This window comes from Canis lupus, chromosome 3 (genome assembly GCF_003254725.2).
Source record: "Canis lupus dingo isolate Sandy chromosome 3, ASM325472v2, whole genome shotgun sequence".
Lineage (NCBI taxonomy): Eukaryota > Metazoa > Chordata > Mammalia > Carnivora > Canidae > Canis > Canis lupus.
This window is the reverse complement of record NC_064245.1, coordinates 79188610-79214931: the sequence shown is the minus strand read 5'-3', so window position 1 is coordinate 79214931 and position 26322 is coordinate 79188610. Positions and strand designations below refer to the sequence as shown.

Sequence of the window (26322 nt, the reverse complement as noted above, 5' to 3'; positions counted from 1 at the left end):
GTATATATTCTCAAAGTGATTTATTTTGAAAAACAAAAATCAGAACGTCCTTTCTAGTTGATAAATTAGAACACAATCTGGCTGTTAATTTTGAGAGATTTTATATACTTTGGTAAGAGGTTAGAAACTTAGATTAGTTTTATATCTCTTTCTTGTATTAGGGCTAAGAAAACAAAATAAAGAGAATGATAGCAGAATTGTAGAGTAGTGAAAGGAAATAAAAAGTCCTTTTTGTTATTTAGCCAGTTAAGCTAAAAGTAAAATTTGGAGGTTTATTCCACTTGCTATTTTCTTACTTAAAATCAATAGGTTAATTGTGGTTGGGTATCTACCTAATTTTTTGCATGAAAACATATACTTCCTAATAATGCATTCCCAAATTTTTGTCAATTTTGGAAGGGCACAAGAATTTTCCCGTTGAAAAATATGCCAGGTACATTTAACTAAAAATGTTTGAAATGTAAACTTGGTTTCTAGAATTTCCTGAGCTGTGATTATACATTAACAATGAATAAGATCAATAGTAAGGAGGAGAAAGTAGTTGCTTCAAGGATAAAATTCTTTTTTTGAAAAAAAAGAATTAAAGCAAAAGACTACTGTATCCTGATTCATCTCCACTGACAGACACCAATGTACCTGACTTTCACCAATCCTTCATCATTTTACCTGCAATCCTACAGCTATTACTGTCTCTTCTGACTTGACCAAACAAGAACACTGAAAAAGAACATTTACTGTATATCTAAATTAATGAAACCAGGGATGGAAAAAGAAGCACTGTGCCACTTGAGATATTTTTGCTCTCATAAAAGATAGAGGTGCTCTTGAGGTCAAGAGCTCTTTGGTTATAACTTCCAAGCATTCTAGCAATAAGAAAAAAATTCTGTATTTTACTGTATTTCTTAAAATTCTTCTTTTCTCCTTTCTTTCTTTCTCTTTTTTTTTCTTTCTTTATTTTTACTATTTGTAGCACTCTTGAAATATAATAGACACAAAAAATCAACTCTCACTTTTTTCTTGGCTGAATATAAAAATTCTGAATATTTTCACATCTATCTTTAATCATTGATCATTTTGCTCTCAGTCTTGGCAAAATGGTTACTGAAAATTTTGTACATAACAGCACGTTTTAAGTATATTTTACTCTTTTAATTTTACTTTAAAATGCTCTTTCTCTTTCTCATCAATTTATTTCATACTAAGTGAAATACGAAAGAAAAAAAAGTTTATAGAATGACATTAAAATTTATATACATTTCATATATTTATCATTTGACATTCCCACTGTTTCATTGTTAAGTGTTTTTTTTTTTTTAAGATTTTATTAATTTATTCACGATAGACATAGAGAGAGAGGCAGAGACACAGGCAGAGGGAGAAGCGGGCTTCATGCAGGGAGCCTGAGGTGGGCCTCGATCCCAAGACTTCAGGATCGCATCCTGGACCAAAGGAAGGCGCTAAACCGCTAAGCCACCCAGGGATCCCCTTGTTTCACGTTAAGTTTATGTTACCTTTAATCTTAGCTAAATAGCATCTAATACATTGTGTTTTCCTTATAAAATATAATATCACCGATTTTATGGCATTATTATTTTAATATACTAATATTGCAAATCCTATGCATTTAAAATTGTAGAATATTTATCCCAAAGCTGTTCAAGATTTTTATCTATTTGGGTTTTTAAAAATTGAGCCTTCAAATATTATTTTGAATAAATGAAGTTAAAAGTGAAAATCAAGGTCAGAAATAGAACCTAAAATTACTAAAATTTACTCAGGTATCCATGGCTCTAAATAAATTTGGGATTGAGAAGTCATCTTTTAGGGAAAAGAATTTGAGGATGTTTAATATGCTTAAGAATATCATTTTGATACTGATACTGTTAATAGTTGTTTTTTTTCCCTCTCTAGTCATGGACTTTACTTTTTGATTCTGAATACATGATATGTATCCAATGAAAGTAGAATTATGTAAAGTAATCCAGTTTTCAGAAGAATTATTGTTTCACATAAACATAATCAGAAATTTTCCTCCTAAGTGAACATTCCTACCATGTAAAGATATTTAAACAACCAACTTTTACAATATTATCATTATTTTTGTCATTATTATAAACCTACTATAATAAAATTCATTACACCTAAAAACTAAGAAAAATAACCACATCATATATGTCTATATTCTAAGTGAAGTAACTTCCATTTTTCCACAAATTTCTTTTCAGACTCTGCCCACATACATCCATGTTTTACATAATTTCTTCTGTCTTCAATAATTTTGTTTTCACTTTACATTTGACCACAGTCCCATCTTCTCTATTTTTCAATTCCTATTGTTGGCGTACTCATCTTTCAGTATTAAGGCTACTATAGATGAGTTTAGTTTTGTTAATGTGACAACTCATTAGTGCCTACCCACCCTCAGTGCAGCTTTTCTACTTTATGTAACTGACTATTCACATGCCCAACTGCGTTCCAGTTCAGGCTAAATTTTGGTACACAAAAATTGAAGAGTAGCAAAATATGCCACTTTGGTATAGTGTTTATATTGAAGTATAGGCAGTTTAAAAACAGCAAATACAGGGAGAGACTTTCTCTAAACTCCCCTTATTTGCCTTAAGACAGATCCCCACCAGGAACTCAGTTGTCATAAATTCCCTGGAGTTTCACAAATTCTTATCACAGGACAGGAGACTAGTAGTGACACGATATGCACACAATTTTTGTCACAGCTGTTACATCTTTTATCCAGTCTTCTATGGACCCATTCATCTTTCCTAAAAAGCATTCACTCTCCCCTAAGAGGCCTATGCAACTCCTCCCTTTTTCTTATTAAGATGGTGTTTAATCCTGAATTCTACACCACCTCGGGACTTCCTTTTTCTGGGTATCTCCCATGCATACATCAGGTATACATGTTAAACTTCTGTTTGGTTTTCTCTTGTTAATCTAACATTATAAAAGGGGCTCAGCTCAGAATTCAGAGGGTAGAGGAAAATATATCTCTTCTCCCACAATATCTGTGTCTAAAATCATTTTATTTCTTGCTCTAATATCCTATATAAACACATTCTGGCATTATCTTCCAGGAAATACATAGAATCAAGCCTATTTCCTATTTTTATAATAATTAAATTCTTAAAATTGAATTTTAAAGTATTTACAATAGCATCAAAACTATGAAACACTTAGGGATAAATCTGGCAAAACATGTTTATGAATGTGAATGATCTACATACTGAAAACTATAAAACATTGAGGAGAAATATTAGAATAAGTAGGGAAAAGCTTTTTCATAGATTTGAAGACTAAACCTTATTAAGATGTCAATACTCTCCAGATTTATCTATAGGTAGATTTCTCAGTCAAAATCCCAAAAGGCATTTTTGTAGAAATTGAAAAGCTGATTCTAAAACTTAGAAGCAGCCAACACACAGAAATTAAAATCTCTAAAATAATCAAATAATTTTGAAATAGAACAAAGTTAAAGGAGTAACACAACCTAATTTTTAGACATATTATGAAGCTACAGTAGTCAAAACAGTGTGATATTGATGTCAAGATAAGCAAATAGATCAGTGGAATAGAGTGCTCAGAAACACGCACATGAGTCTATTTCAGACTTCCCGTAAGCAGTTGACACTGGTTTTTGTCAAAAGTAAACCAGCAATTCAATGAGCAAGGCTTGTCTTTTCAACAAATAATGGTCAAACAATTGAATAATTATTGCAAAAATATGATTTTTAATCCATACTTCACACTATATACAAAGTTAATTGAAGATGAGTTAACCACTTAAATGTTAAAACCTAGCGCTACAAAACTTCTAGAAAATAAACAGAGAAAATCTTCGTGATCTTGGATTATGGGGAGATTTCTTAGCTATGACACCAAAGGTACAATCTGTCTTTCAATAAATACATAAATAAATAAATAAATAAATAAATAAATAAATAAATAAATAAATATTAAGATAGTTTGAAGGACCATGTCAAAAGGTTAGAAAAATGAAAAAGCCAGACATTGGGGATAGTGGAGTTAAGATGGCAGAGCAGTAGGAGGACCCTAGTTTTGCATTGTCTTTCAAAAATAGCTAGATAAATGTCAAATCATTCAGAATACCCAAGAAATCTGAATTTTGAGAGAACAAACTGCAGAACTAGAGGGAGAGAAGGAGCTACATCATGGAAGATAGGAGGTGTGGAAACATGATTCCAGTGAAAGGAGAATCACAGATGCTGAGGAAGGAAAGGAATCTTGATCTCTGAGAGATGAGAAAGAGAGATAGAGAAACAGAGAGAAAGTGTTGTGCAGCATATTGCACAAGAGAAACATTTCCCCAAAACCGTTGTCTGGGAAAACTAGAGTGGCTGATTGTCACAAGTTTTTATAGGCAGAGAGCTGAAATTTTGAAGTATTAGAAGATTATATCACCATTGGGTGAAGCCTGGGGGCATAGCTCCTGTAAGGAGGAGAGCAGAGGCCCTGGAAGGAACAGCATGCTCTGAGTATCCCCTGGGTCACACTGGAAAAGACAGTTCCCCTTCTTGGAGGGGACTGGGGATAAGGTACACAGCCTCTCTAGGGTCAAAAAAGCTGGCAGGCATCAATGTGCTGCCCTGTTCCTTAGCATAGGAACAGAGACACTTGCTAAAGGTTGCAAACCTTGGTGCTGGCTTGTTGCTGTGCTTTACCATAAACTGTGAACCAGTGAGTGGTTGTGTGATGGTTTTTCTGGGACTAACTGGCACCAGCCACAGCATGGCAAGACCCTCCCCCAGAGAATCAGAGTGGGCCTGTGCTGTGTTGGATCCCTAAAATTTGGAGTTTTGAAACCCAGCCACATGCCTGAGATAAAACACAGTAGTACTGTGCCCCCTGGCAGACAGCTCAGACACAGACAGAGTGAAGGCAGGAATCTGACAAAAGCCAGGGACAGAAGAGAGGAGACTTTTTACTCTTCTGTAAGGTTTCTGGAAGAGTAGCAGGCACAAACTCCCTGCTTTTGGGAGGAAACAATGGGCAAGGCCATTTTCTCCCCCACTCATTAGCACTAACCAGCATCAATGGGCACCACAGCATCCTCAGTGGAGGTTGGAGCTGCTAACACTACTTTCCTCCCCTACTGTACCCTACAGGTGCATCTTTACTAGGGCAAGTAGGCCTGAGACCCAGTGCATCAGGCTCCTTCCCCAGAAGACCAGCACCAACCCCACTAGTACACCAAGTACACTGATCACAGAATGCTGCAAAGCTTCAGCTCTAGGGGAAATAGGATCTAGCCTCTTTTAACAAGCAGACCAAAACAGACTTGGTTAAAACTTGTCAGACAATGGACAAAAAGCTGAACACTCTGCACTGCAGGCAAGGAGAAACTCTGCAGAGGACTGACCTGAGGGAAAGGACAGCCAAGACACAACAGAAGAGCACACACTCTGAAACACTTCCTGAAGCACCAAGCCCAAGACAGAACAGGATGTCTTCTTAGTATAGCCATTACTTTCAGAAGCAGGAATATAACAGGCTTTCCTAACACACACACACACACACACACACACACACACAATAGTGACCTAAACAAAATGCCAAGACAGAGGAATTCACCTCAAAAGAAAGAACAGGGAGGCATACAACCAGGGATTTAATGAAAACAGATATAAGAATGATGCCTGAAGCAGATTTTAAAATAACAATCATAAGGATACTAGCTGGGCTTGAGAAAAGCATAGAAGACACTAGAGAATCCCTAACTGCAGAGATAAAAGAACTAAAAACTAGTCAGGTTTAAATAAAAATTGTTATAACAGAAATACAAAATTGATGGATGCAATAACAATGAAGATGGATGAAGCAGAGGAAAGAATCAGTGGTATAGAAGATAAAATTATGGAAAATAATGAAGCTGAAAAGAAGAGTAGAAAAAAAAAAGTATTGGGTCACAAATGTAGACTTAGGGAACACAGTGACTCCACAAAGTGTGATAACATTGGTATCATAGGAGTCCCAGAAGAAGAAGAGAGGGAAAAGGGGTCAGAAGGTTTATTTCAGTGAATCATAGCTAAAAGTCTCCCTCATCTGGGGAAGGAAACAATCATCCAAATCCAGGAAGCACCGAGAACTCTCATCAAATTGAACAAAAGCCAGCTATCACCAGAGCATATAATAGAAAGTTTTGCAAAATTTAGAGATAAGGAAAGACTCCTGAAAGCAGCAGGGGAAATAAATCTCTAACCTACAAGGAACAACAGATCAGGTTTGCAGCAGATCTATCCACAGAAACCTGGCAGGCCAAAAGAGACTGGCATGGTATATTTAACAAGCTGAAGGGGAAAAATATGCAGCAAGAATACTTTATCCAGTGTTATCGTCATTCAGTATAGAAGGAGAGATAGAGTTTCCCAGACAGATAAAAACTAAACATGTTTGTGACCATTAAATGAACTCTGCAAGAAATTTTAAAGGGGAACCTTCCAGTGGGAAAGAAGAAACAAAAGCAACAAAGACTGGAAAGGAGCAGAGAAAATATCCAGAAACAGAGACTTTTTTTTTTTTTCAGAAACAGAGACTTTACAAGTAATACAATGTCACTAAATTCTTACCTACCAATAATTACTCTGTATGTAAACGAGCTAAATGCTGCAATCCAAAGACACAGAATATCAAAATGGGTAAAACAAAACAAAACAAAACAAAAACAAAAAACAAACAAGACCCATCTATATGCTGTTTACAAGCATGTTAGACCAAAAAACACGTCCAAATTGAAAGTAAGAGGATGGAGAACTATCTATCATGCTAATGGACATAAGAAGTATGGAGTAGCCATACTTATATCAGACAACCTAGATTTTAAGCCAGACTTTAACAGGAAATGAAGAAAGACACTATATCATAATCAAGGGGTCCATCAAACAAGAATATTTAACAATTATAAATATTTATGTCCCCAACTTGGGAGCACATACATATATAAATCAGTTCACAACAAACATAAAGAAACTCATTGATAATAATACAATAATAGTAGGGGAATTTAACTCCCTATTTATAGCAATGGACAGATCATGTAAACAGAAAATTAATAAGAAATAATGACTTTGAATGACACACTAGGCCAGAAGGACATAATAGATATATTCAGAACATTTCATCCTAAAGAAGCAGAATACACATTCTTTTTGAGTGCACACAGAACATTCCTCAGAGTAGATCATACATATTGGGTCACAAATCAATCTTCACCAAGTACAAAAGATTGAGATCATACAAACCATATTTTCAGACCAAAATGCTATGACACTTGAAATCAACCACAAGATAAAATTTGGAAAGACCATGAATACATGGAAGTTAGAGAACATCCTACTAAACAATGAATGAGTTAACCAGGAAATAAACAAGAAATTTAAAAATACATGGAAACAAATGAAAATGAAAACATGGCAGTCCAAATCCTGTGTGATGTAGCAAAGACAGTCCTAAGAGGTAACTACATAGAAAGACACCTACCTCAAGAAGCAAGAAAAGTCTCAAATACACAGCCAACCTTCCACCTAAAGGAGATAGAAAAGGAATAGCAAATAAAGCTTAAAGCCAGAATAAGAAGAGAAATCATGAAGATTAGAGCAGAAACAGATGATATAGAAACAACAACAACAATAACAAACATAGAATAGATCAATGAAACTAAGAGCAGTTCTTTGGAAGAATTAACAAAATTTGTAAACCTCCCAGCCAGACTTATCAAAAAGAAAAGAGACAGGAAAAATGGCCCAAATACATAAAATCATGAATAAAAGAACATAAGAGAAAAACAATTATAAGAGAGGATTATGAAAAATTATATGCCAACAAACTGGGCAATCTGAAAGAAATGGATAAATTCCTAGAAACATACCAATTACCAAAACTGAAACAGGAAAACATAGAAAATTTTAACAGATCCATAACCAGCAAAGAAATTGAATCAATATCAAAATTCTTCCAACAAACAAAAGTCCAGGCCCAGATGGCTTCCCAGGGGAATTATAACAGACATTTAAAGAAGAGTTAATTCTATTCTCAAACTGTTCCAAAAAAAATAGAAATGGAGGAAAAACTTTCAAACTTCTTCTATGAAGCCAGCATTACCTTGATTTCAAAACCAGACAAAGACCTCGCTAAAAAGGAGAATTGCAGACCAATATCCCTGATGAACATGGATGGAAAAATTCTGAACAAGTTACTAGCAAATTGAATCCAACAATACATTAAAGGAATTATTCACCACTATCAAGTGGGATTTATTCCTGGGCTGCAGTTTTGGTTCAATATTCATAAATCAATGTGACACATTACATTAATAAAAGAAAAGATAAGAACCATATGCTTCTCTCAACACATTTGACAATAACAGCATCTATTCTTAATAAAAGCCCTCAACAAAGTAGGGATAGAGGGAATGTACCTCAACATCATAAAGGCCATATACAAAACGCCCAAAAGCTAATATCATCTTTAATGGGGAAAAACTGAAAGCTTTTCCTCTAAGGTCTGGAAAAAAAGCAAGGATGTCCGCTCTGACCACTGTTATTTAACGTAGTACTGAAAGTCCTAACCTCAGCAATCAGACAGCAATAGGAAATTAAAAGCATCCAAATTGGTAAGGAAAAAGTCAAATTCACTATTCACACACGGGTATGATACTTTATATAGAAAATCTCAGAGACTCCACCAAAAATTGCTAGAACTGATACACAAATTCAGCGAAGTGGCAAGAAACAAAATCAATGGCAGAAATCTGTGGCATTTCCATACACCAATAATGAAACAACTGAAAGAGAAATCGAGGAATTAATTCAATTTCCAATTGCACCAGAAACCATAAGATACTTAGGAACAAACCTAACCAAAGGACTAAAATATCTGTACTCTAAAAACTAGAATAGTGATGGAAGAAATTGAAGAGGACACAAAGAAATGGAAAAACGTCCCATGCTCACGGATTGGAAGAACAAATATAGTTAAAATGTCGATACTACCCAAAGCAGTCTACACATTAAATATAATCCCCATTGAAATATCACCAACATTTTAAACAGAGCTATAAAGCAAGTAATTCTAAAATTTGTATGAGACCGTGAAAGACCCTGAATAGTCAAAACAATATTGAAAAAGAGAAGCAAAGCTGGAGGCATCACAATTCTGGACTTCAAATTGTGTTACAAAGTTGTTGTGATCAAGACAGTACGGTACTGACACAGAAACAGATACATAGATCAATGGACCAGAATAGAAAGCCCAGAAATGGCTCCAGAATGCTATGGTTAAGTAATATTTCATAAAATAGTAAAGAAAATCCAATGGAAAAAAGATAGTCTCTTCAACAAATAGTGCCAAGAAAACTGGACAGCAACGTGCAGAAGAACGAACCTGGACTACTTCCTTACACCATCCGCAAAAATAAATTCAAAATGGGTGAAAGACCTAAATGTTAGACAGGGCACCATTAAAATCCTAAAGAAGAACACAGGTAGAAACCTCTTTGACAATGGCCATAGCAACTTCTATGAGACATGTCTCCTGACGCAATGGAAACAAAAGTAAAAATGAACGGAGACTTTGTCAAGATAGAAAACTTCTGCACAATGAAAGAAACAATCAAGAAAGCTAAAAGGCAACTTTGAGAATGCAAGAAGATATTATGACATAATATATATACATATATGTGTATATATATGTATCTGATATAAATGACATATCTGATAAAGGGTTTATAGGCCCCCTTCATGGAGCCTGCTTCTCCCTCTGCCTATGTCTCTGCCTCTCTTTCTCTGTGTGTGTGTGTGTGTCTCGAATGAATGAATGAATGAATGAATGAATGAATGAATGAATAAAATAAAAATATAACTATCTTTCCACCTGGCAATTGTGCTATTAGGTATTTACCCAAAGGATGCAAAATATTGATTTGAAGGGTCATATGCACCCTGATGTTTATAACAGCATTATCAACAATAGCCAAAGTATGGAAAGATCCCAACTGTCCAACAACTGATTAATGGAATATTAGTGAGTCATCAAAAAGAATGGAATCTTGCCATCTGCAGCAATGTAGAGGGAGTTAGAGTATATTAAGCTAAGTGAAATAAGTCAGAGGAAGACAAATACCATATGATTTCACTTATATGTGGAACTTAAGAAACAAAACAGAATAACATAGTTGGGAAGGGGGAAAAATGAGGGAAAAGGAAATAACCATCAGAGACTCAACTACATGGGCATCCCCAATGGCTCAGCAGTTTAGCACTGTCTTCAGCCCAGGGTGTGATCCGGGAGACCCGGGGTCGAGTCCCAAGTTGCACTCCCTGCATGGAGCCTGCTTCTCCCTCTGCCTGTGTCTCTGCCTCTCTCTCCCTCTCTGTATGCCTTTTATGAATAAATAAATAAAATCTGAAAAAAGAAAAAAAAAGAGACTCAACTACGGAGAAGAAACTGAGGGTTGATGGAGGGAGGTCAGCAGGGTATGGATGATGGATACTAAGGAGGCCACTTGTGATGAGCACTGGGTATTATATGTTAGTGATGAATCACTAAATTCTACACTCAAAACCAATTTACCATATAGATTTACTAAACAAAAATTTAAATAAAAAACATCCAGTGACATCTGGGTGGCTCAGCAGTTGAGGTCTGCCTTTGGCTCTGGGCGTGATCCTCATCTGGGGATTCAGCCCCACATCGGGCTCCCTATGAGGAACCTGCTTCTCCCTCTGCCTATGTCTCTGCTTCTCTCTGTGTCTCTCAGGAATAAATAAATAATATAGTTTATAAATAAATAAATAAAATATAAAATAAAATAAATAAAAAATAAAATAAAATAAAATAATAAAATAAACTGAAGGAAAATAGAAAGCATGTATTGGGGGCGGCCCGGGTGGCTCAGCAGTTTAGGCCACCTTCAGTCCAGGGCATGATCCTGGAGACCCAGGATCGAGTCCCACACTGGGCTCCCATCATGGAGCCTGCTTCTCCCTCTGCCTGTGTCTATGCCTCTCTCTCTCTCTCTGTCTCTCAAGAATATTTTTTTTTTAAAGCATATGTTTGATAAACACATTTTATCCAGAATGTGCAATAAAATTTTAAGACTCAATAACAACAGCAACAAAAAAAACTCAATAAAAAATGGCAAAATATTTAATATTTAAACAAATTTTATCAAAGAAAATCTCTTATGTAGTGATAAGAATTTAATCAATTTAGCAGGACACTTTAGGAGTTTTCAGATTGTTTCAATTACACTTCTAGCATTAGTATCTAAAACATAAATATAATTTTACTTATGTTTTTATTGGACTTCATAAAAGAAAGATGAGACAAATGGACTGGTCTTCAAGTAGATAGCTTGTTTTAAAAATAAAAGAGCGGCATGTATCATTAGTTAATTGGAGCTTACTCAGTTTTTAATTTATATAAAAGATCTGTAACTAGTAAGCATTTTGGAGACCATAGTAGTTGGGGAAAATAAAACTAAACCAAATTTGATTTTCTTGGACAATAGAATGTTTACATTAGTTTATACAACTTAATTAATCTTCTTTAGTTTTAATGCCAACATAAGCACTTTCATGTTTCAGTGGCCAAATACAAAGCAAGATATTTGACAAACTCTCCAAGTAGGGAATATTTGTTGCTCAAAGCTGGATATTTGATAAAAAGCCTTTTAAATTGAATCTGATTTTTAAAATAGCCATTTTTCCCTTTTTTCATCAATTTTGCTTTTATGAATTTTGGTCATTAAGGAACACAAAATGCTGAATGGCTCCCAGTGTTTTATTTAGCACGGACCTTAAGCTTTGGGGAGGAATTTTATTTTCTTATTCAAGATATAATCATGTTGATGCTATTTGTCATGGAGCAAAACTAGACAGCTTAGTATTTTAGAGCCAGCCCTTTCCATCAATCATTTTTGAAATAGCAATGGCATTAGCACTGCCGGCTTCCCATTATTGATTATTCTTAAAGTTATAACTCTAAAAGTTCAACGTGATAACATAACCCTATTTTACCAATCAAAAGGTTGAAGGAGAAAGGTTAACACTTTTATCAACTCACCAAAGAAATCTTTGGCATAACCAAACTGCATATGTCAATTCAATATATTGCTTCTAATTTTTTTTCAAATGTATTTTGGGATTTGAAAAATACTGGAATATGAATTGTATTTAATTTTCTTTTTTAAATAAGTTTCTCTATACAGTGCAGCAATAAGAAAAAACATCATAGTGCTACTTTATTTTAATTGGTATAAGATACTCAAAATGATTCCTACAAAATTAAATTTTAGACTTCTAAGACATGGTCTCCAAAAATATTTGAATTAGTCTCATAATAAATGAATTATGTTGTCCTTTCTCTCTACCACAGTCCATTTACACATGTGATGCAAAATCCATAGAGCCAATTCTCAGGTATCTTCATTTTTAGTAATAAAATTTTAATGTTCTCTAACCATAATAGTGCTGTGTTGTCCACTTAAATAGAAGAATCCTTGAACACTTATATGTATGTTCAAGGTTATTATTTAGACATTTGGATATCAAAACATGAAAACTGTAAAAGACTGCTATAAGTTGCTATTTTATCTTTCAAGATTTTGGAAAGGACATAAAAACATACAACAGAATATTACTGTATATTTTATTACTATTGTGTGATTGAAAACAATAGGGAAAGGCTGGCCAAGGGATACAAACTTCCAGTTATAAGACAGATAATTTTTTTAAAGATTTTATTTATTTGTTCATGAGAGACACAGAGAGAGGGTCAGAGACACAGGCAAAGGGAGAGGCAGGCTCCATGCAGGGAGCCCGACGTGGGACTCCAGGATCCTGGAGTCCCAGGATCATGCCCTGAGCCAAAGGCTGACACTCAACCGCTGAGCCACCCAGGTGTCCCTAGACAAATAAGTTCTGGGGAATCTAATGTACAGCCTGGTGACTATAGTTATCAATACTCTTTATACACTTGAAAGTTTCTAAGAAAGGAGATCTTAAATGTTTTCATCACAAAATATAGAGTGCTGGATTTGTTAACTGTCCTTATCATGGTAACCATTTTACAATATATATACTTGTATCAACTCATCATTTTGTGCATCTCAAACTTACACAATATTAAATGTTAATCCTGTTTCAGTAAACCAGAAAAAAATAATTAAAAAGGGAATTTAAACTGAAAAAGTGGGGAAAATATAATCTTAGGGGGAAAAGTAATTTTTCTTTAAGATCCACCTGATTGTCCTTATCCTACTTCTTTCTCCACATACTAAAACAAATCAGCAAAAACAAAGGAACAAATTAACAAATTGCCATTGATTAGCAATAGATTTAGACCAGCAAATGGACATATAAATGTACCTTCTGATGATGGTTTTAAGAATATAATCAAAGCCTGATTCAGATAAGCATTCTCCTCATTGTTTCCTTTTTACAGATTCCAACTTGCACAGGTGTCCATTGTGAAGTTATATTATGTGAGCCTATTGATGTAAAATTTTGTTTTCATTGAATACCTTTGGGTTCACAGAAGTAAGTGCTCATCTTTTCTGTATTAGGCCATCTTGACCTTTACCTTAACTTTGTGTTATTTAGCATGGTTAGAGAAAAGAAATATAGAACATGGAAACTCACTCTCCAACAAACAATTAAAATATACATTGTGTATTATATCATCTCTATCTTTGACCCCATTTATAATTCTGACTTTTATATATTGATTATAGTTAATAATAACAATTACTCCATGATTTGTATTTATGAGAATATCCATTGTGAGTATAAGAAATGCTTCTGTGACTTTTCTACCTTAGAGCCGGAAGGAACTTTATAAACATTAAATAATTAATTCTCACAACACTCAAAGCAATGTTTAATATTCTCACTTCATAACCAGGGATATGAGAACAGAATCTTAAAGTTACTTGCCAAATGCATTAGATAAAATGCTTGTCAGGTCTAGGATGAGAATTTGTAGTGCAAACGCAGATTTGCAGATGTTGAAACTAGTCTTTTAGAAGGATTATAGGTTATTATTTGCAATTAATATGCTCAGACTTCTTGAGAGGATGATATCTTGTACTTTGTTATAAGTTGGTAAGTAAAATTGTCTTTTTGAAGGAATTGGAACATAGGTAAATTGTGTTAGTAGATGACACAAACCATAAGCTACATTCTACTCTATCCACGTGGTTTTGGCATGAATATGTGATTTTTGAGCTTGAGTTTCACATTTCACTGAGTTTCACATTCCATAATTCATATTTTTTTTTGTATTCACAGTTGTAATTTGAATTACTTAAGTAAAGCTCATACAAGTAATAAAATAAAACATATACTATGATATACCAATTTTTGTAGTTGAAAGGGACAAGTTTTCTTACAAAAATTATTTTATTTCTATTCAATAGAGCTATGGTTATAGGAAGAAAAAATTCTTGATAATATAAAATTCATTTCAAAAACATCTTACTTGATTCTGTCTTAAGTAGATGAAAGAAGTACTTTAAATGAGAAGCTCTTATAGAAACCAGAAGTCTAGAAAGCATTTATCTTTTTTCATACTTCATATAGCTGATGAAGGATAAAGATTCTAATACAGAGAACAACAACAACAAAAGGGTAACAAAAAGGGGCTGGATTTCAAATTTCAGGTGGTCTGAAAATGCCTATTAAATTGTCTCACACAAAATCATCCCTTTTTCCCCCTATGTAAGTGAAGAGGCATGGGATGAAGGAATCTTGGCTGTAAGAGAATATGAAATATCTTTGTACACCTGAAACTAATATCAAACTGTCTGTTAATTAAGTAGAATTAAAAGAAAAAACTTAAAAAAAATAGAGAATATAAAATTTAAGCAGAGCTTTTGGATTAAAATTTTCGGAAAAAAAATATTTTTCTTCCATTTCTAAATCTCCTATGTTTCTGAGACATAAACATTTGCCTCTCTACTGGTGACTCTGGGAATATTTAGATTATGATAATATATTAATTGTACGCATGTGCAAAGGTTTAAGAGCAGGCGTTGCTGGTATTGTCTGAGCTTTTAAAGCTAAAGGAGAACTTTATCTTCTTAGTTACAGAAAACGTGTTGAAACGAGTGACTGCCTTATTTGCTTTATTGCTTTTGCCTCAGATTCAGATTGTTCCTATTTCACTTTAAAGGGTATTTGGATTTTTTTTTCTAGCTAGAATGTTATTCTTGCACTATTGCTTTTTTTTTTTTTATCTCTAGGCTTCTATCAGCTTATTACATGAAGATGAATCTTAGAAGAGTAGAGAAATAAAATTTCAAATTGAAAGAGACAAAGTTTGAAAAGAAATATTTGCCCAAAGGAAATTTATTATGATTTGCAAAGAAAAACAACTCAGTTCTATCCTGACCTTTGGTTGGATTTCTAGATGACCTTTATAGGCACCTTCAAATTCAGGTATGTGAAGAACCATATAATACTAACTTTATAACTCTTACTTAGTGATCGTTTTTAAAAAGTAAAAATCTGGGATGCCTGGGTGGCTCAGTCCATTAAGCATTTCCCTTTGACTCAAGTCATCATCCCAAGGTCCTGGGATTGAGCTCCACCTCCCTGAGACTCCCTGCTCAGTGGGGAGCCTGCTTTTCCCTCTATTCCCCACTTGTGCTCTCTCTCCCTATCTCTGTTGTTATCTCTGTCTCTCAAATAAATCAATAAAATCTTTAAAAAAGTATAACCCCCTTTTAAATTACTGACATTTACTGTAAAAACTGGTATTCTGAAACTTAATTCTGACTAGAAATGTGAAGTGAGGGAACATAGATCATTTTACAATTAAATGGTTTTCTATTTCTACCTTTTAGAATGTTCATTATATGTATGTCTAAAATACATATGATTTTAGATTAGAAAAGAGGCCAAGTGTAGACTGTTTGACTCTAAAAAAGACTCATACTCTCTGTTGGAAATTTATTTACACTGAAATGACTGCATAGCAAAGAATTCCATTCTGAAATGTCTTCTGAGGGCATCATGATGATTTAATTTATTATTTTCATGATCACTTCTAATTTCAGAATACAGGGACATATTAATCAATCATACAAGACACAATTAAGTACTTCTCATAAGTAAATAAATTTCTCCAGTTTGGGTAAAGCAACACCTGAATTTTTATCTAATAAGTTTATTCTCATTTAATATTCAAATATTGTTTTCCAAACCTACTTTTAAACAATTAAAGTGATCTATATTGCAGAAAATAAATTAATGATTCACATAGTAAGAGTAATCTTAGAGGCAGCACAATTTTCCATGGTGGAGGGAGATAATTAATCAGCAACTTAAATAATTTTTTCTCTCTAGTCTACACCACCTCCTGATAATTAACACCCTACCTCTTACAGGATACATAGTAATAATGTTCACTAACACACAAACTCGAATTTAAAAAAATATTAATTGTAGTTTATTAGATAAAATAATTAGTAAAAGTATTTGTTTCCCTTCTTGAAATTGATGATCTATTTTATACGGTCCTAGGTAAATATACTTCATATTCCAATCCTAATGCATTGGCAACATTTTCTGGAAGCATTATTTTGAGAAGACTGGAACCTACCTTGACTTCATATGACAGAATTACATGATAGAAGTGATATCTTTCCAAAGTAAAAGAAAAAAACGTATGCCATATGAATCGTGGGTATGCTATCTCAAACTTTAGAGTCAATCTAACTAGTATACAAAATCAAGGTAATTATTTAAAAATGAAGCTAAAATACTTCTCCAAACAGCAACTCATTCTTTGCATATTATTTGCTATCTTGCTAATATTTTGAACCTCGTCAAATAAGACATTGATGTTTAATAAATAATTCAATGTTCTCTGTAAAGTTGCATGTCCAATAGTATATCTTTAAATTCTGGTTTCCCGTCAACATTTAATTGCTCAATCGTTCTTCCCTCTGCCTCTAAAAATAACTAGCTTATAAGCTAAGAGTGGGAAAGATGAAGTTAAGAATGGAGAGAGCCTTTTTATAATTTTTTCTTCACAAAAGTACAGGATTCTGGGATATATCAATTTTATATTTATGCATAGATAATGTTAAGTGAGAGTAAGTATAACCTGTTTTTTTTTTTTTCCAATTTAATTTAGTTGTATTCACTACACATGATTAATCATAGGAAAAAGTATCTATTTTGGGGTTGATCTATATGAAATGTAAAAAAAAAAAAAAAAAAAAAAAAAACCTTCCTAAGACTTACATTAAGTAGACTCCATTAGTGACCTGTCATGAGCTCATGCCCATTAAACCTTTGTAAAATATTTCCAACGTTCTAGGATCTGACAAGGCCATTATAAGTTAATTTAGTATGCAATATTTTTGCAAATACACACAACTTTTATTATTTTCAGGAATTAAAAGTCATTTATAAAAGTGGTTTACATAAAACAAGTTTAATTAAGTAATTTGTTCATTCCCCCATGACAGTCTTCACACATGATTGAAGACACAGGCTGAATAAGCATCATCATTTTTAATAATTTCAGCATGTTCTGATAAATGCAAAAAGACACAGTTGTTGCTAGAAAAGAAATATAATAAAAGTCTCTGCCACATGTTATTGAAATGTAATATTAAGAATGAAGTACATACATGATGAGTGATGCAAGGTAGCCACATTTCATTCTTAAAAACCAGGGTCAACAAAAAAGCAAAATACTAAAGGTACGTAAGCCTTGATTACTTTGGGTGTCTCATAAAAAGTACTTGATTTCACGAAGATCATAATTACCATTGCATGGTAATTATGGAGAAAAACTATCAAAGAAACTATCATATTGGAGAAAAACTATCAAAGAAACTATCATATTGGAGAAAAACTATCAAAGACAACTGTTTTCTGTTTTTGTTTCTTCCAATAACATTCTTGAATATTAAGCACTTGCAATTCAAGACTCTAACAAGAGAATATTAGATCTATAGTATCCAATCTAAATAGGAAAGAATTAAGAGAGGCTAATGTTATGGTTGAAGTGGGTTAATAGTTATACAATTAAGCAAATAATTTTGATATTAATGCAAAAGCTCTTTCTAGTTTTATGTCATTTGTTCTTGCAGCTAGCAGCCTCTTATAAAATAATATTTGAGGAAGACTGAGAAGACTATTCTCTTTATCTGATGTATTTTCCCACAGTTTATTATTTTTCCACAGTTCTGTCAAGTTATGCTTTTTTTTAAAGTTCTTATTCTAATAGAATTTACCTATATTTGATATAATAATTATATATAAATCCCCAGGAAAATATATTAAGCATGAATAAGTTTGTCAATTTGATGGAAGAGAGAGTGAAAAAGAAACACAAGGGCACTGGGTCAATGCAAACAAGGTTAATCAACTTGATATATCTTGCTAGGGCAAAGCTGGTTACTCATAGCCTACATTTCCAAATGCTTAAATTTTCACTGAAGTTAGCAACTTTGCTTCCAGAAAATTGACGATTATACTCTATTTCTCTGAAATTTATGACTTTCAGTAATGAAAATGCTTTTTAATATAATAATATTTATAGTCTTGCTCTAAAGCACATTCAAAATTTCCCCCAGATGATGGAAGATCTTAGATGAGTAAAATAACTTCAACAAATGTAATACTATATTGAGGTGATTTTTATGAATAATAATAAAGACCATTCACTAAGGCCCTCTGTATACCAGGCATTGGACAAAGCTTTTTGCATATATTATTCCTTTTAATTCTCTTCACAGTTCTATGCTGTGAAGAGTTGTATCACCTTTTTCCACGTTGGGAATCTGAGTCAGAAAGGCCTTTGGCCAAAGTCAGACAATTAGCAAATTAAAAAACAGAGTTTTGTCCTCAGGTTTATTTAGCTTAAAGGTCAATATTTTAAAGAATCTTTTAAACATAAACTCTTTTTTGCATGTTTCACCAAGCCCAAATTGTCCTTTTGCATGACTTAATGTTATTTTATTTCTGAAAAATTAGATTAGAAAGTTAAATATTGCAATCTCATCTAAGTTTATTCAAGTCATATACTCTATGAAATGCTCTTTCCTTTACACTGTTAACCTTTAATTAATATTATTTTCAATATTTAATTAATATTAACATAAAATTAAAACAAGGAAGTACACATAGAAATAAGGATATACATATCCATACCTAAGTAATTTATTAATTTAATGGACTGATGTTATTATATAAATACCGTGTTTATATAAAGGTAATTCTACACCATGCACCAAAATCTGAAACTCATTTTGGGTTTTTTTGTTTTTTGTTTTTTTTAAGATTTATTTATTTATTAATTAATTAATTAATTAATTTATTTATTTATTTATTTATTTTTCATGAGAGACACAGAGAGAGGCAGAGACATAGGCAGAAAGAGAAGTAGGCCCCCTGTGGGGAGTCCCATGTGGGACTCAAACAGGATCCCCAGAGGACGGTCACACTCTAAGCCAAAGGTAGATGCTCAACCACTGAGCCACTCAGGTGCCCCTGAACCTGATTTTTATATGAAAACATGCTGTCTTGGATACAAAAAAAACTAAGAATGGCATCTCACAGCCTAACTGAAATGTAAATGCTAGATTCCACGTGTGTATATTACATTATATGGGACACTGAAGTCACACAAAATTTTCCAAGCCAGAATAGGCATCTATCAATTAATTTACCTTATACACAATGCTGATACAGGATGTATGAGGAAAAATTGGCTCCTATTTTGGTCATGCAATAGATATGATACAATAATCTATAATCAAATACTAAAAGAGCTAACCACAAATTCATTTTTATTTTTATTTTTTTAAAGAATTTATTTATTTATTTATTTTAGAGAGATAGCATGGGTAGGAAGAGGAGTGGAGGACAAGAAGATTCCATGCTGAGCATGGAGTCCCACATGGAACTCCATCTCAGGACCCTGAGAGCACAACCTGAACTGAAACCAAGCATCTGGTGTTCAATGAACTGCTCCAGTCAGGCACTCCAAAACAAATTCATTTTTAGATTAAGATGAATAATTATTTAAGTTTCCATTCAGCATAGCATTGAATATATTCATAAGGCTACTAAAATCTAACTATCTCCAAACTGATTATTTTGGGGTTTTTAAATGTCCCATGGACATGCTTCCTATATGCCATAATTGCCATGAGTTATTCCTATATTTTCTTTAAAATTAGAACACATGTGTTCTTCATACTTAAATTTCCTTTTCTCTGTTTTGTCAATTAAGTTTTATCCTTCCATTAAGCTGTATTTAAGTCCATTTTTTAAAGACTATACAGTGATCACTTGAATGTTTGAGTATTTTAATAAGGATATTTAAAAGTGTATATATTAGTTTATGATTATTTATGGAACAACTAAAATATGTGACACATTATTTAAGCATGGGAGCTATCAAGATAAAAGTGACAAAGATAGTCCCAAACTCATGGATATAGAAGAGACAATGATCAAGAAAATAAGTAAATATTTAAAGTACTTGCTATATGCTATTGAGAAAATAAAGTACAGAGAAAAACACTCAGGATGTGGAAAGTTAAAATGGCAAACATCCTTAAGAGGAGGTTACAAGGAAAGGCTCTTTCAAAAAAATGATTTTTACCTGAGATCTGAGGGATGAGCGTTAGCAAATGAAGAACCATTTTTTGCCCTGTGATAATATCAAATTTGCATATGAAAATGTCATGATTGTGTATGAATATTTAAATTTCTCGTAGGATTTTTTACCCTGGAGAAGGACAGTGATTAGTAGATTGCAAATACAACTTTAAACTCCCTGCAGTAGAAAACATTTTTCACATATATATTGCTAATGGGAAAAAACACCATTTTATGTATTATTTATTTTTTATAGTGTCTTTATGTGATGCAAAAGTTTTCCTTATAGCCAGGTGGGTTTATGTTTACTTAATTCAGTTTCAAACTGGGAATGGATTTCATACAAATGTTTAGGCTCATTATCAAATATAACCATGTAAGAGCAGCGTAGTGGACAATATGAGCAAAGCTAAGATTATAATGCATTTTTAATGTTCTGGAAATTCAAATAAGCCAAAGATGAGCACAGTAAAAGTATGTTAGGTCTAGTCCTACATACAACCAGATGTATTTTAATAAGTAATAAATGTAGCTTGACATCCAAAATTCCAATAGAATTACTGGATCACATTATATTGATTTTTAAAACATTTTGTTTCAATCAATGTATGTGATTTCATTTTCTTTTGTACTGATTTGTAGGATTGTGCATTAGATTAGCTTTCCAGAGAAAAATGGTAACATATAAGATTAGGTTACAGCAACAATTCTCTACATTTTATATGTTTTTTTTTAAATCTTGTTGATTTCTTGGATAGGGTTGCCTTGATTTTAGGTAAATTATTCCTGGGTCCTTGACACATACTCATCAAATGAAACCCTAATTTCACTTTAATTATAAACATAATCTTTGTATTTATTATAGTCCTTCATTGTTAATTTTATTTCCTTTCTTGTCCATATGTATTTATAATCTTCCTATTTATATGCATTTTATCAGGTATTTGAAATTGCATTTGGAATCTGACAAAAAAAAAAGGTAGGATGGAAAAAGGATAAGAAGGAAGTGAGAGAGGAAAAAAAATAAGGACTATAGTTACTTAGTTCACATCACACTGAGAACAAATTTTATATAAATGCTTAGGCTGTCTCTCAAATATAACCATGCAGAGGCAGGAAATTAGACAATGTGTGCAAAAGTTAAGTGACTAGAAATAGTCCATAGAAACACTCATACAGGGCAGCCCTGAATCGAGTCCCACATCTGGCTCCCTGCATGGAGCCTGCTTCTCCCTCTGCCTGTGTCTCTGCCTCTCTCTCTCTCTGTGTGTCTCTTATGAATAAATAAATAAAATCTTAAAAAAAATAAAAAGAAACACTCCTACAACAATTTAGTAAACAGAGGTTTCTAATAAGCTCTTTTTTTTTTTCTAAGAGTCTGTTTATTTGAGAGAGAGGGAGTACAGGTACATGCATGTGGGTACCTGTGAGCATAAACAATGGGAAGGAACAGAGCAGGGAGGGAAGGAGAAGCCAGTTCCCCACTGAGAGGGGAGCCAAGTAGCAGCTAATCCCAGGACCCATGAGATCATGACTTGGGCCAAGGTAGACACTTAACTGACTGAGTCACCCAGGTGCCCCTCAGATAAGCTCTTTAAAACTGACATATATTAGGGTAAGTTTGGTTATCTATGTAAAATTATAGAACAATAAAAAGTGCAAATGACTACTATATACAAAACATAAATAGCCTTTAGACATGATATTGAGTAAAAGAAAAATAAGTAAAAGAGTAAAAGGCTCAAAAGGTCATGTTTGATGAGTTCATTATATGAAATTCAGAACCATGAAAAGTTAATCTGTCTTGCTAGATATCAGAATTTTTTTTCCTAAGAAGGGTCATGAATGAGCTTGTTGAGATAAAAGAAACTATATATTTTGATCTTTGTGATGGTACAAGTTTTTATACCTAACTTTTAAGATAATCAACCTGTATATTTAAACTTGTGCATTTTACTATACTATTATTTCAATAATACAAAAAATACAAAAATAGATACCATAAGCAACTGTATTAAAAATAATATTAAATATATATAACATACCTAATTTGAAATATTTAACATTACAGAACAATGAAACTTGACAAAGATGACACAAGAAGAAATAGAAAAGAAATAGAACACACGAATATTCTAAAGTACCGAAGATTTATAGCAACAATCAAATAATTTCTCAAATATAAAACTGATACAGATGGATTTACTGGTCAGTACACACAAACTTCTAATTAATACCTCCAAACATATAAAATTTCTTCCCAATATTTATCCCAAAATTATGGAGAATTTAGCATATTGTATTACCTGAATAGGATGAGAAATGAACATTACAAAGCAGTTACCTTCATAAGCACGAAATACAAAAATAATGAATTTATTATTAATTAACCAAGAAAGTAATCCCAAGAAAATTACAACCTGCATATCATGTATATATTACAATAATCAAGTTAAATTTGTATCAACTATTTAACACTATCTTAACTTTGAGAAATTATTATATGCAGTCCATCAAATAAAAATTAAAAGAGAATTTTCATATGATAATCTCAATAGACTCAGGAACAGTGTTTGATGAAATTCAACATTCATTCTTGATAAGATCAGTTATCAAGTCAGTAAGAGAAGGGAACTTTTTTACACTAGTCAATATGTGTTAGTAAGAGTAAGCTAACTGATTTAGCAAATGCCACACACACACCCTACTCCCATCTTCCCCAGTTTAGGTAATTGCAAAATACACTTTTTTTTCCTGCAAATAATGGTTCAGTGTATCGGCCCCTTGTTAAGGAACTCTTCTGCGAGGCTCTTCTCAAAGTAGTAACTCAAAAACCTAGGTCTCCTGTGATACTTCACAAATATACTCTATGGCCTTTACTTTCAGCTGCCAAAGGTAGAAACAAAAATTGATGGTGCAGTTTTTATGCGCCAAGTCACAAAGTGGAGCGCGTCATCTATTCCTGTAACTATCTGAAGCAAAACCGATCACTGCTAGTTTCAAGTGAAATGTAAACCTACAACAGTCTTATTTCCAATTAGGAAAGAAAATATGATTTTGTGAATGCCTACCAATTTCAGCTACAAACTTGATCTGCAACATAACTAGAGAAAATATTATACTTCTTATAAGATCTGTTAACTTCCTTTTTGAGGAAAGAACAAGATATGGACATCTGCCATCAACATTTCTTTGAACATTGTATTGGAGGTCTTTTTTTTTTTTTTTTGTATTGGAGGTCTTAACTAAAATAAACTTAACACTTACTAATTAAAGGGCCCTGGGTGGCTCAGTTGTTTAAGCAAAACTTTATTTTGGCTCAGGTCCTGATCTCAGGGTCCTGAGATCCAGCCCCCAAGAGGGCCCTGCTCAGTCTTCCTCTCCTTATCTTTCTCTCTCCCTCTACCCCTTCCCCTGCTCCTGCGTGCTCTTTTTTTCTAAAAGAAATCTTTTTGAAAAGAAAGTTACTAATTAAAAGTAACAAAATTAATGTTAACTAAAATTAACTGAATTGCATTAACTTAAAACACATACAACATAGATTTATATTAAAAATAATTGAAATTAATTGTCTATCACCATCTCTTATTTCCAGCTGTATTTTTATCATGCAGTATTATTCAGAAATACTGAAAAAGAAAGATAGCACATAACAATTTCAATACACCCTAATTAAGAAATTTGTTTTGTTCTCATTTAAGAACAGAAATTAAAATTGGAAGATAGGTTTGTTTTGATTATCCTTAACTGAAAATTTGCATGAAGAGGGCTTTCTAATTGGAGGGGGAGGGGTAACCTAGCATTTATCCAAGTAATTTCATCAATTTGGGGGGAAAGAGAGTCATAATAATAGATTCAATTCCTGTGCCTTACCAATTCCAAACAAATTTCTGTTGATTTTATTATCCATTTAAAGTAAAAACTGAATATTCTACGGCTCCTCCTAAGCTCACCCATCTTTTCAGTGTTTTTCCTTGTTGTGGTGGTGGTTGTTGTTATTGTTAATTAAAAGGCTTTATTTCCTAGAGCTTTAAGTTTACAAAAATAAATAAACACAAAATATGAATATTTCCCATATACTCTATCTCTCCAAATAGTTGTCCCTATTGTTAACATACTGCTTTGATGTAGTATACTTGGTACACTTGATAAAGCAGTAATGATACAGTATTATTAACTAAAGTCCAAAGTTTATATTAGAGTTCACTTTTTATATTGAAAAATTCTAAGAGTCTTACAAAATGCAGAACATATGATTCCACCAGTACAGTATCATACAGAGAAGTTTCTAGTCCAAACAACCCCCTATGCTATACTTTGCCAATTCTTTTCTCCCTCTGAATCCCTGGTAGCCATTAATCTTTTCATTGTCTTTACAGTTTTGCCTTTTTCAGAATGTCATAGAATTGAAATCATACAGATTGGCTTCATGCTCTTAATAATAGTATTTAGTTTCCACCATGTCTCTTCTGGTTTAATGGGTCTTTTCTTATTGTTGCTAAGTATTATTGTTTTGTATGAACATCCCACAGTTGGTTCACCCATTTACCCATTGAAGGATATCTTGGTTGCTTACAACTTTTGGCAATTACAACAAAGTTTTTACAAAAATTCATAAACAGATTTTTGTAAGAACATAAATTTTCAACTTATTTGGGGGAATACCTAGGAGTGTGACTGCTAAATATGGTTTATGCTTAGCTTAATAAGAAACTGCTAAATTGCCTTCCTAAGTGACTACCAATTTGCATTCCTACCAGCAGTGAATAGTTATTCCTCTTGCTCTGCAAATTCACCAACAACTGATAGTTTCAGTTTTTTTAATGATTTAAGCCAGGCTAATAGATACGTAGCAGTATCACATTGCTATTTCAATTTGCGATTTTCTAATCACATATGATGTTGAACATCTTTTCATTTGCTAATTTTCCATCTCTATCTTTTTGGCTGATATGTCCATTCATGTATTTTGTCCCCTTTTTATTCGGGTTGTTGTTTTGTTATTGTTGAGTTTTGAGAGTTCTTCGTATATTTTGGATACAAATCCTTTATCAGATATATCATATCTTTTGTAAGGGTGCCGAGGTTCTTGGACATTTGATTCCATATTTTCTTTCTGTTGTTTTTGCATTTCAATTTTGGAAAACCCTATTGATAGGTCTTCAGGTCCACTGATTATTTTTTTTGGCTGTGTCTGGCTTATTGATGAGCCTATCAAAGGCATTCTTTATTCCTTGTTACAGACTATTTTATTTCTAGTATATCCTTTCGACTCTTAGTTTTAATCTCCTTGTTTACGTTTTGCATCTGTTCTTATTTCATGTCCACTTTTTTTTATTACAGTCCTCAGCATGGATGGTAATCATGTTAAATTCCTAATCTGATAATTACAAAAATTCTTGCCATAGATATGTCTGGTTCTGATGCTTGCTTTGCGTCTTTAGACTCCTTGTTTGTCTTTTAACATGACTTGTTACTTTTTTGTTGAAAGCCAGAGATGAAGTATCCAGTAAAAGAATTGTGGTAGATAGGTCTTTTGTGTAAGATTTTATGCATACTTATATTCACTATTTGCTTTACCAGTAGGAGTCAGTGTCTAAAATTTCTTCTAATATCTTTATTCTTATCTCACTTGTTTCCTTTAGATTTTCCTAGCGACTCCTAAATT

The 26322-nt window shown here is 33.1% G+C and overlaps 1 long non-coding RNA gene across 1 annotated transcript in view; it reads left to right on the top strand.

Annotated features, from left to right (window-relative positions):
- The window catches only part of LOC118354176 (uncharacterized), a 32635-nt gene extending 9779 nt beyond the window's left edge, over nucleotides 1-22856 (top strand). The window contains exons 3-5 of the long non-coding RNA XR_004814191.2: nucleotides 13474-13568; nucleotides 15272-15467; nucleotides 22726-22856. This is a non-coding gene — a long non-coding RNA (uncharacterized LOC118354176). The remainder of the gene's footprint in view (nucleotides 1-13473; nucleotides 13569-15271; nucleotides 15468-22725) is intronic.
- Nucleotides 22857-26322: the final 3466 nt, after the last annotated feature.